Below are 12,152 nucleotides of genomic sequence, written 5' to 3'. Positions count from 1 at the left end.
TGTTCTGTTTTTGTTTTTATCTTTTTCTTCTTCTTTTTTCTTTCTTTCCCTTTCTTTTACCCCAGCTTCAGGTCTTTTCTGATTTGTTTAGAGTATATTTTCTGGGGACATTGTTACCCTGTTAGCATTTTGTTCTCTCATTCATTTATCCTCCTCTGGACAAAATGACAAGATGGAAAAAATCATCTCAACAAAAAGAACAAGAGGCAGTACCGACTGCCAGGGACCTACTCAATACGGACATTAGTATGATGTCAAGATACTAGCTGGGCTTGAAAAAAGCATGGAAGTTATTAGAGAAACCCTTTCTGGAGAAATAAAAGAACTAAAATCTAACCAAGTCAAAATCAAAAAGGCTATTAATGAGGTACACTAAAAAATGGGGGCTCTAATTGCTAGGATGAATGAGGAAGAAGACAGAATTTTTTTTTTAAATATGGAATGCTTCACGAATTTGCGTGTCATCCTTGTGCAGGGGCCATGCTAATCTTCTCTGTATCATTCCAATTTTAGTATATGTGCTGCCGAAGTGAACACAGAAGACAGAATTTGTGAAATAGGAGACCAAATGATGGAAAATGAAGAAGGTGAGAAAAAGAGATAAACAACTAATGGATCATGACGGCAGAATTTGAGAGATAAGCGATACCATAAGATGAAACAACATTAGAATAATTGGGATCCCAGAAGAAGAAGAAAGAGAGAGAGGGGCAGATGGTATACTGGAGCAAATTACAGCAGAGAACTTCCCTAAGTTGGGGAAGGAAACAGGCATCAAAATCCAGGAGGCACAGAGAACCCCTCTCAAAATCAATAAAATTAGGTCAACACCCTAACATCTAATAGTAAAACTGACGAGTCTCAGAGACAAAGAGAAAATCCTGAAAGCAGCTCAGGAGAAGAGATCTGTAACCTACAATGGTAGAAACATCAGATTGGCAAAAGACCTATCCACAGAGACCTGGCAGGCCAGAAAGGACTAGCATGATATATTCAGAGCCCTAAATGAGAAAAATATGCAGCCAAGAATACTATATCCAGCTAGGCTGTCATTGAAAATAGAAGGAGAGACAAAAAGCTTCCAGGACAAAGAAAACTAAAGGAATTTGCAAACACAAAACCAGCCCTACAAGAAATATTGAAAGGGGTCCTCTGAGGAAAGAGAGAGCCTAAAAGCAGCATAGAGAGGAAAGGCACACAGACAATATACAGTAATGGTAACCTTAAAGGCAATACAATGGCACTAAATTCCTATCTTTCAATAGTTACCCTGAATGTAAATGGGCTAACTGCCCCAATCAAAAAACACAGGCTATCAGATTGGATTAAAAAAACAAGACCCTTCGATATGCTGTCTGCAAGAGACTCATTTTAGACCCAAAGACACCTCCAGATTGAAAGTGAGGGGGTGGAAAACCATTTACCATGCTAATGCACAACAAAAGAAAGCGGGGGAGGCAATCCTTATATCAGACAAATTAGATTTTAAACCAAAGACTGTAATAAGAGATGAGGAAGGACACTATATCCTACTTAAAGGGTCTATCCAACAAGAAGATCTAACAATTGTAAATATCTATGCCCCTAACATGGGAGCAGCCAATTATATAAGCCAATTAACAACAAAAGCAAAGAAACACACCAATAACAATACAATAATAGTGGGGGACTTTAACACCCCTGTCACTGAAATGGACAGATCATCTAAGCAAGAGATCAACAAGGAAATAAAGACTTTAAATGACACACTGGACCAAATGGACTTCACAGATATATTCAGAACATTCCATCCCAAAGCAACAGAATACACATTCTTCTCTAGTGCACATGGAACATTCTCCAGAATAGATCACATCCTAGGTCACAAATCAGGTCTCAACCGGTACCAAAAGATTGGGATCATTCCCTGCCTATTTTCAGACGACAATGCTTTGAAACTAGAACTCAATCACAAGAGGAAAGTCGGAAAGAACTCAAACACATGGAGGCTAAAGAGCATCCTACTAAAGAATGAATGGGTCAACCAGGAAATTAAAGAAGAATTTTAAAAATTCATGGAAACCAATGAAAATGAAAACACAACTGTTCAAAATCTTTGGGATACAGCAAAGGCAGTCCTAAGAGGAAAGTATATAGCAATACAAGCCTTTCTCAAGAAACAAGAAAGGTCTCAAGTACACAACCTAACCCTACACCTAAAGGAGCTGGAGAAAGAACAGCAAATAAAGCCTAAACCCAGCAGGAGAAGAGAAATAATAAAGATCAGAGCAGAAATCAATGAAATAGAAACCAAAAGAACAGTAGAACAGATCAACGAAACAAGGAGCTGGTTCTTTGAAAGAATTAACAAGATTGATAAACCCCTGGCCAGACTTATCAAAAAGAAAAGAGAAATGACCCAAATCAACAAAATCATGAATGAAAGGGAGAGAAAACAACCAACACCAAAGAAATACAAACAATTATAAGAACATATTATGAGCAACTATATGGCAGCAAATTAGATAACCTGGAAGAAATGGATGCACTCCTAGAGATGTATCAACTACCAAAACTGAAACAGGACGAAATAGAAAACCTGAACAGACCTATAACCACTAAGGAAATTGAAGCAGTCATCAAAAATCTCCCAACAAACAAAAGCCCAGGGCCAGATGCCTTCCCAGGGGAATTCCACCAAACATTTCAAGAAGAATTAATACCTATTCTTCTGAAACTGTTCCAAAAAATAGAAATGGAAGGAAAACTTCCAAACTCGTTTTATGAGGCCACCATTACCTTGATCCCAAAACCAGACAAAGACCCTATCAAAAAGGAGAATTACAGACCAATATCCTTGATGAACATGCATGCAAAAATTCTCACCAAAATATTAGCCAATAGGATACAACAGCACATTAAAAAGATTATTCACCACGACCAAATGAGATTTATCCCTGGGTTGCAAGGTTGGTTCAACATTTGCAAATCAATCAACGTGATACAATAACAAAAGAAAGACCACGAATCATATGATCCTCTCAATAGATGCAGAAAAAGCATTTGACAAAGTACAGCATCCTTTCTTGATCAAAACTCTTCAGAGTATAGGGATAAAGGGTATGTACCTCAATATCATAAAAGCCATCTATGAAAAACCCACAGCAAATATCATTCTCAATGGGGAAAAACTGAGAGCTTTCCCCTTAAGGTCAGGAACACGGGAAGGATGTCCACTATCACCACTGCTATTCAACATAGTATTAGAAGCCGTGACCACAGCAATCAGACAACAAAAAGAAATAAAATACATCCAAATCGTCAAAGAAGATTTGCACATGATATGATACTTTATGTGGAAAACCCAAAAGACTCCACCCCAAAACTGCTAGAACTTATACAGGAATTCAGTCAAGTGTCAGGATATAAAAATCAATGCACAGAAATCAATGGCATTCCAATACACCAACAACAAGACCAAAGAAAGAGAAATTAAGGAGTCGGTCCCATTTACAATTGTACCCAAAACCATAAGATACCTAGGAATAAATTTAACCAAAGAGGCAAAGGATCTCTACTCAGAAAACTATACAATACTCACGAAAGAAATTGAGGAAGACACAAAGAAATGGAAAAACGTTCCATGCTCATGGATTGGAAGAACAAATATTGTGAAGATGTCAATGCTACCTAGAGCAATCTACACATTCAATGCAATCCCTATCAAAATACCATCTACTTTTTTCAAAGAAATGGAAGAAATAATCCTAAAATTTGTATGGAACCAGAAAAGACCCCGAATAGCCAGAGGAATGTTGAAAAAGAAAGCAAAGCTGGCGGCATCACAATTCCAGACTTCAAGCTCTATTACAAAGCTGTCATCATCAAGACGGTATGGTACTGGCAGAAAAACAGACACATCGATCAATGGAACATAATAGAGAGCCCAGAAATGGACCCTCAACTCTATGGTCAACTAATCTTTGACGAAGCAGGAAAGAATGTCCAATGGAAAAAAGACAGTTTCTTCAACAAATGGTGTTGGGAAAATTGGACAGCCACATGCAGAAGAATGAAACTGGACCATTTCCTTACACCACACAGAAAAATAGACTCAAAATTGTTGAAAGACCTAAATGTGAGACGGGAGTCCATCAAAATCCCAAAGGAGAACACAGGCAGCAACCTCTTTGACCTCAGCCACAGCAACTTCTTCCTAGAAAAATCGCCAAAGGCAAGGGAAGCAAGGGCAAAAATGAACGATTGAGACTTCATCAAGATAAAAAGCTTTTGCACAGCAAAGAAACAGTCAACAAAACCAAAAGACAACCGACAGAATGGGAGAAGATATTTGCAAATGACATATCAGATAAAGGGCTAGTATCCAAAATCTATAAGGAACTTCTTAAACTCAACACCCAAAGAACAAAGAATCCAATCAAGAAATGGGCAGAAGACCTGAACAGATATTTTTCCAAAGAAGACATCCAAATGGCCAACAGACACATGAAAAAGTGCTCAACATCACTTGGCATCAGGGAAATCCAAATCAAAACCTCAATGAGATATCACCTCACACCAGTCAGAATGGCTAAAATTAACAAGTCAGGAAACAACAGATGTTGGCGGGGATGCAGAGAAAGGGGAACCCTCCTTCACTCTTGGTGGGAATGCAAGCTGGTGCAGCCACTCTGGAAAACAGTATGGAGGTTACTCAAAAATTGAAAATAGAGCTACCCTATGACCCAGCAATTGCACTACTGGGTATTTACCCCAAAGATACAAATGTAGGGATCTGAAGGGGTACATGCACCCCGATGTTTATAACAGCAATGTCCACAATAGCCAAACTGTGGAAAAGCCAAGATGTCCATCGACAGATGAATGGATAAAGAAGATGTGGTATATATATACAATGGAATATTATGCAGCCATCAAAAGGAATGAGACCTTGCCATTTGCAACAATGTGGATGGAACTAGAGGGTGCTATGCTGAGCGAAATAAGTCAATCAGAGAAAGATATGTATCATATTATCTCACTGGTATGAGGAATTCTTAATCTCAAGAAACAAACTGAGGGTTGCTGGAGTGGTGGGGGGTGGGAGAGATGGGGTGGCTTGGTGATAGACATTGGGGAGGGTATGTGCTGTGGTGAGCACTGTGAAGTGTGCAAGACTGTTGAATCACAGATCTGTACCTCTGAAACAAATAATGCAATATATGTTAATAAAAAAAGAAGAAGAAGAAGATAGTCAGAGGGGAAGAATGAAGGTGGGAAATCGAAGGGGGAGACGAACCATGAGAGACGATGGACTCTGAAAAACAAACTGAGGGTTCTAGATGGGAGGGGGATGGGAGGATGGGTTGGCCTGGTGATGGGTATTAAAGAGGGCACGTACTGCATGGAGCACTGAGTGTTATATGCAAACAGTGAATCATGGAACACTACATCAAAAGCTAATGGTGTAATGTATGGTGAATAACATAACAATAAAAAATTAAGTAAAAAAACCTCTTCAGAGTATACGGATAAAGCGAACATTCCTCAAGTTCATAAAATCCACCCATGAAAAACCCACAGCAAATATCATCCTCAATGGGGAAAAGCTGAGAGCTTTCCCTTAAGATCAGGAACACGTCAAGGATGCCCACTCTCATCACTATTGTTCAACATAGTACTAGAAGTCCTAGCAACAGCAATCAGACAACAAAAAGAAATGAAAGTTTTCAAATTGGCAAAGAAGAAGTCAAACTCTCTCTTTTCACAGATGTGACATGATACTTTATGTGGAAAACCCAAAAGACTCCACCCCTACATTATTAGAACTCATACAGCAATTCAGTAATGTGGCAGGATACAAAATCAATGCACAAAAATCAGTTGCTTTCTTATACACTAGCAATGCAACTATAGAAAGAGAAATTAGAGAATCAATTCCATTTACAGTAGCACCAAAAACCATAAGATACCTCGGAATAAACCTAACCAAAGAGGTAAAAGATCTATACTCTTCAAAGATATCTATATATCTATATCTATATATATCTATATATCTATATATATAGAACACTCATGAAAGAAGTTGAAGAAGACAAAAAGATGGAAAAATATTCCATGCTCATGCATCGGAAGAATAAACATAGTTAAAATGTCTAAGCTGTCCAGAGCAATCTATACTTTCAATGCCATCTCGATCAAAATTCCAATGACATTTTCAAAGTGCTGGAACAAACAGTTCTAAAATTTGTATGGAATCAGAAAAGATCCCAAATCGCCAAGGAAATATTGAAAAAGAAAAACAAAGCTGGGGGCATCACGTTGCTCGATTTCAAGTTGTATTACAAAGCTGTGATCACCAAGACAGCATGGTACTGGCACAAAAACAGACATATAGTCCAATGGAACAGAATAGTGAGCCCAGATATCGACCCTCAACTCTATGGTCAAATAATCTTCAAAAAAGCAGGAAAAAATATGCAATGGAAAAAAGACAGTCTCTTCAATAAATGGTGCTAGGAAAATTGGACAGCCACATGCAGAAGAATGAAACTCGACCATTCTCTAACATGATACACAAAGATAATCTCAAAATGGATGAAAGACCTCAATGTGAGACAGGAATCCATCAAAATCCTAGAGAAGAACATAGGCAGTAACCTCTTTGACATCGCCCACAGCAACTTCTTTCAAGATACATCTCCAAAGTCTAGTGAAACAAAAGCAAAAATGAACTTTTGGGACTTCATCAAGATAAAAAGCTTCTGCACAGCAAAGGAAACAGTCAACAAAACCAAGAGGCAACCCACAGAATGGGAGAAGATATTTGCAAATGACACTACCAATAAAGGGCTGGTATCCAAGATCTATAAAGACCTTCTCAAACTCAACATCCAAAAAACAAATAATCAAGTCAGAAAATGGGCAGAAAACATGAACAGACACTTCTCCAAAGAAGACATACAAATGGCTAAAAGACACATGAAAAAATGTTTATGATCATTAACCATCAGGGAAATTCAAATCAAAAGCACATTGAGATACCACCTTACACCAGTTAGAATGGCAAAAATTGACAAGGTAAGTTACAACAAATGTTGGAGAGGTTGTGGAGAAAGGGAACCATCTTACAATGTTGGTGGGAATGCAAGTTGGTACAGCCACTTTGGAAAACAGTGTGGAGGTCCTCAAAAATTAAAAAATAGAGCTACCCTATGACCCAGGAATTGCACTCCTGGGTATTTACCCCAAAGACACAGATGTAGTGAAAAGAAGGGCCATATGCACCCCAATGTTCATAGCAGCACTGTCTGCAATAACCAAACTGTGGAAAGAGCCAAGATGCCCTTCAACAGATGAATGGATAAAGAAGATGTTGTTCATATATACAATGGAATATTACTCAGCCATAAGAAAGGATGAATACCCAACTTTTACATCAACATGGATGGGACTGGAGGAGATTATGCAAAGTGAAATAAGTCAAGCAGAGAAAGAAAATTATCATATGGTTTCACGTATTTGTGGACATTAGGAGTAGGAAGGGGAAAATGAAGGGGGGGAAATCAGAGGGAGAGATGAAGCACGAGGGACTATGGACTCTGAGAAACAAACTGAAGGTTTTAGAGGGGAGGGGGGTTGAGGGATGGGTTAGTCCAGTGATGGGTATTAAGGAGGTCACATATTGCATGGAGCCCTGGGTGTTATAAGCAAACAATGAATCATGGAACACTACATCAAAAACTATTGATGTATTGTATGGTGACTAATGTAACATAATAAAATTAAATTAAATTTAAAAAACAAATAAACCAAGCCGGAGATGAGAAGTAATAAAAATTAGAGCAGAAATCAATGAAATAGAAAGCAGAGAAACAGATATTCGAAAGCATTAGAACAGATATTCGAAACTAGAAGCTTGTTATTTGAAATAATTAATAAGATGGATAAACCTCTGTCAGACTTATCGAAAAGAAAAGTGAAAGGACCCGGATTTATAAAATCATGAATGAAAGAGGAGAGATCACGACTAACACCAAGGGAATGTTGAAAAAGAAAAACAAAGCTGGGTGCATGATGTTGCCTGACTCAAGCTATATTACAAAGCTGTAATCACCAAGACAGCATGGCATTGGCACAAAAACAGACACATAGATCAATGGAACTGAATAGAGACTCCAGAAATGGATCCTTAACTCTATGGTCAACTAATATTTCACAAATCAGGAAAGACTATCCTATGGAAAAAATACAGTCTTCTCAATAAATGGTACTGGGAAAATTGAACAGCCACATGCAGAAGGATGAAACTGAGCCATTTTCTTACACCATACACAAAGATAAACTCAAAATGGATGAAAGACCTAAATGGTGAGACAGGAATCCATCAAAATCCTAGAGGAGAACACAAAGAGTAACCTCTTCGACCTCGAGTGCAGCAACTTCTTGCTAGACACGTCTCCAAAGGCAAGGTAAACAAAAGCAAAAGTGAACTATTTGGGCCTTCATCAAGATAAAAAGCTTCTGCACAGCAAAGGAAACAATCAACAAAACTAAAGGGCAACCTATGGAATGGGAGAAGATACTTGCAAATGACATGATAAAGGGGTGGTATCCAAGATGAATAAAGAACTTATCACACTTAACACCCAAAAAACAATCCAGTCAAGAAATGGGAAGAAGACATGAACAGACACTTCTCCAAAGAAGACATACAAATGGCCCTCAGATACATGTAAAATGCTCAACGTCTCTTGTCATCAGGGAAATACAAATCAAAACTACAATGAGATACCACCTCACACCAGTCAAAATGGCTAAAAGTAACAAAACAGGAAACAACAAATGTTGGCAAGTATGTGGAGAAAGGTTAACCCTCTTATACTGTTGGTGAGAATGCAAGCTGGTACAGCCACTCTGGTAAACAGTATGGGGGTTCCTCAAGAAGTTAAAAATAGAGCTACCCTATGACCCAGCAGTTGCACTACTAGTAATTTACCCCAAGGATACAGATGTACTGAAAAGAAGGGGCACATGCACCCCAATGTTCATAGCAGCAATGTCCACAATAGCCAAAGTGTGGAAGGCGCCGAGATGCCCTTCAACAGACAAATGGATAAATAAGCTGTGTTGTATATATACAATGGAATATTACTCAGCTATCAGAAAGGATGAATACCTCCCATTTACACTGACATGGATGGAACTGGAGGTTGTTATGCTAAGTCAAATAAGTAAATCAGAGAAAGATAATTATATGGTTTCACTCATATGTGGAATATAAGGGATATTGCAGAGGACAAAAGTGGTGGTGGGGGGAAATGAATAGGAAGAAATCAGAGAGGGAGATAAACCAAATGAGACTTTTGATTCGGGGAAACAAACTGAGGGTTGCGGAAAGGGAGGTGGGTGGGGGAATAGGGTAATTCAGTGATGGGCACTAAGGAGGGCTCGTGGTGCATTGAGCACTGTGTGTTATAAGCAACTAATGAATAATTGAACATTCTATCAAAAACTAATGATGTACTATACCTTGCCTAATTGAATTTAAAGAAAAAAAAGAACATACATAAAAATTAATTCAAAATGGTTCAAAGACCTAAATGTAATGGCTAAACTATAAAACCCTAGAAAAATAGGAGAAATTGGATCCATGAAAAATTCATTAAATTGGATTCAGCAATGATTTCATGGCTATGACACCAAAAGTACAGACAACAAAATAAAAACTAGATTGAAATATATCAAAATTAGTTCTGTGCATTAAAGGACACAATCAACAGAGTGAAAAGATGAAGTAGGAGAAAATATTTGCAAATCATGTATCTGTTATGGGGTTAATATCCAGAATACATAAAGAACTCCTACAACTTAATAAATCAACAGCAATCACCACAACAACCTTTTAATGAGCAAAAGTTAGATAGATGATAGATAGATGGTGATGATAGATAGATAGATAGATAGATAGATAGATAGATAGATAGATAATTGATAGATGATTGATAGATGATAGATAGATGATAGATGATAGATAGAGATAGATAGATGATAGATGATAGATAATAGATAGATGATAGATAAATGATAGATGATAGATGATAGATAGATGATAGATAAATAAATAATAGATAGATGTTAGATAAATGATAGATGATAGATTGATAGATGATAGATATAGATAGATAGATGATAGATGATAGATAGATGATAGATAAAAGATAGATGATAGATAGATAATAGACGATAAATGATAGAGAGATGATAGATAGAGATAGATGATTGATAGATGATAGATAGATAGATAGATAGATAGATATAGATAGATTGATAGATAGATAATCTCCAAAGATATACAAATGGCTAACAACCATATGAAAAGATGCTCAATACCACTAATCATTAGGGAAATGCAAATCAAAACCACAATGAGATACCACCTCACATGCATTAGAATAAATATTATTTTTTTAAAAACAGGTATGCTTCCTGTTTCCTCCTTTTTTTAATTTAATTTTATTATGTTATGTCACCATACAATACATCATTAGTTTTTGATGTAGTGATCCACCATTCATTGTTTTCATATAACACCCAGTGCTCCATGCAGTACGTGCCCTCCTTAATACCCATCACCGGGCTAACCCATCCCCCCACCCCCCTCCCCTCTAAAACCCTCAGTTTGTTTCCCAGAGTCCATAGTCTCTCATGGTTCATCTCTCCCTCCGATTTCCTCCCCCTCATTTTTCCCTTCCTTATGTTCCACAAATAAGTGAAACCACGTAATTGACTTTCTCTGCTTGACTTATTTTACTTAGCATAATATCCTCCAGTCATATATACAGAAGAATGAAACTCGGCCATTCTCTAATACCACACACAAAGATAAACTCAAAATGGATGAAAGACCACAATGTGAGACAGGAATCCATCAAAATCCCAGAGGAGAACATATGCAGTAACCTCTTTGACCTCCAAACTGAGCTGTTTGGAGCACAGCTGGGCCTCAGGATTCCTGCTGTCAGCCATCTCAGAACTCTTCCTTCAGGGCCTCTAGACACGAAACATGGCAGAACTACATTTCCCGCTTGGCTACTGCGGCTGTAGAGGTGCAATCTTTCTTCCGAAGAGGCTGCCAGCCTCTATGTCCTCCTTTGTCCATGTCTTTGAGGGCACGTACTGCATGGAGTACTGGGTATTATAAGCAAACAATGAATCGTGGATCACTACATCAAAAACTAATGATGTATGGTGACTAACATGACATTAAAAAAAACTAATGATGTACTATACAGTGGCTAACCAAAGAAAGAAAGAAAGAAGAAAGAAAGAAAGAAAGAAAGAAAGAAAGAAAGAAAGAAAGAAAGAAAGAAAGAAAGAAAGAAAGAAAGAAAAAGAAAAGAAAAGAAAAGAAAAGAAAAGGCAAGGCAGGTGCTCATTCTCTCAGCACTCCTTGTAAGCAGGGGGTGGAATTTAATCGAATCATGGTCCACAGGATCTAAGGGGAAATCTGAAGGTTTGGGAAAGATTTATCTCCCTAATAATAAACATGTGAGGAGAAATTGTGTTGGTTTGCAACCTTGGGAATTCCAAGGGTGAACTCTGAAAATGGTCCTTGTGCACGGAGGGCAAGGAGAGACTAAAGAAAGAGATAGGCTGTTCCTGACTGGTAGGTGGCAGGATTAATAAACAATGGAACTTACAGAGGTTGTTTTAGGTGCCCATAGGACAAGTAGATCTCCACTCCCACCTGCCAGGATTTTAAAAGTTTATATACAGGTCTTGGACTCTCCAGCTGGCTGCACTGGCCAGAACACCATTACTGACACCAACATACCTCCAAGTACCAGTGGATTATGGGGTGTTGGGATATCAGTTTCCTCTTTTAACTAATTTTTAAAAGATTTTATTTATTATTTACTTATTTATTTAATTTGAGAGAGAGTGTGTATGAGCAGGGGGAGGGGCAAAGAGAGGGAGAGAGGGAATTTCAGGCAGACTCCACATTGACTGCAGAGCCCAACATGGGGCTCAATTCCACAACCCTGAGATCATGATATGAGCTGAAATCTAGAGTCAGACACAACTGACTGAGCCACCCAGGCACCCTGTTAACTAATATTTTTTATAGCAATGATGTTCTGTCTCCTTTCTGATCATAACAGTTATGCATG

The 12,152-nt window shown here is 38.0% G+C and overlaps 1 non-coding gene across 1 annotated transcript; it reads right to left on the bottom strand.

Moving 5' to 3' along the window:
• Positions 1-430: 430 nt before the first annotated feature.
• LOC135364623 (U6 spliceosomal RNA) lies at positions 431-537 on the bottom strand. The gene has a single exon (XR_010412070.1). It is a non-coding gene; the product is annotated as a U6 spliceosomal RNA (small nuclear RNA).
• Positions 538-12,152: the final 11,615 nt, after the last annotated feature.

Source organism: Mirounga angustirostris, unplaced genomic scaffold (assembly GCF_029215605.1).
Source record: "Mirounga angustirostris isolate CCGP_5_RB_7025 unplaced genomic scaffold, mMirAng1.0.hap1 SCAF_5, whole genome shotgun sequence".
In the NCBI taxonomy this organism is placed as follows: domain Eukaryota; kingdom Metazoa; phylum Chordata; class Mammalia; order Carnivora; family Phocidae; genus Mirounga; species Mirounga angustirostris.
Note: the sequence above shows the minus strand (reverse complement) of the source record. Positions and strands in the feature narration are given on the sequence as shown.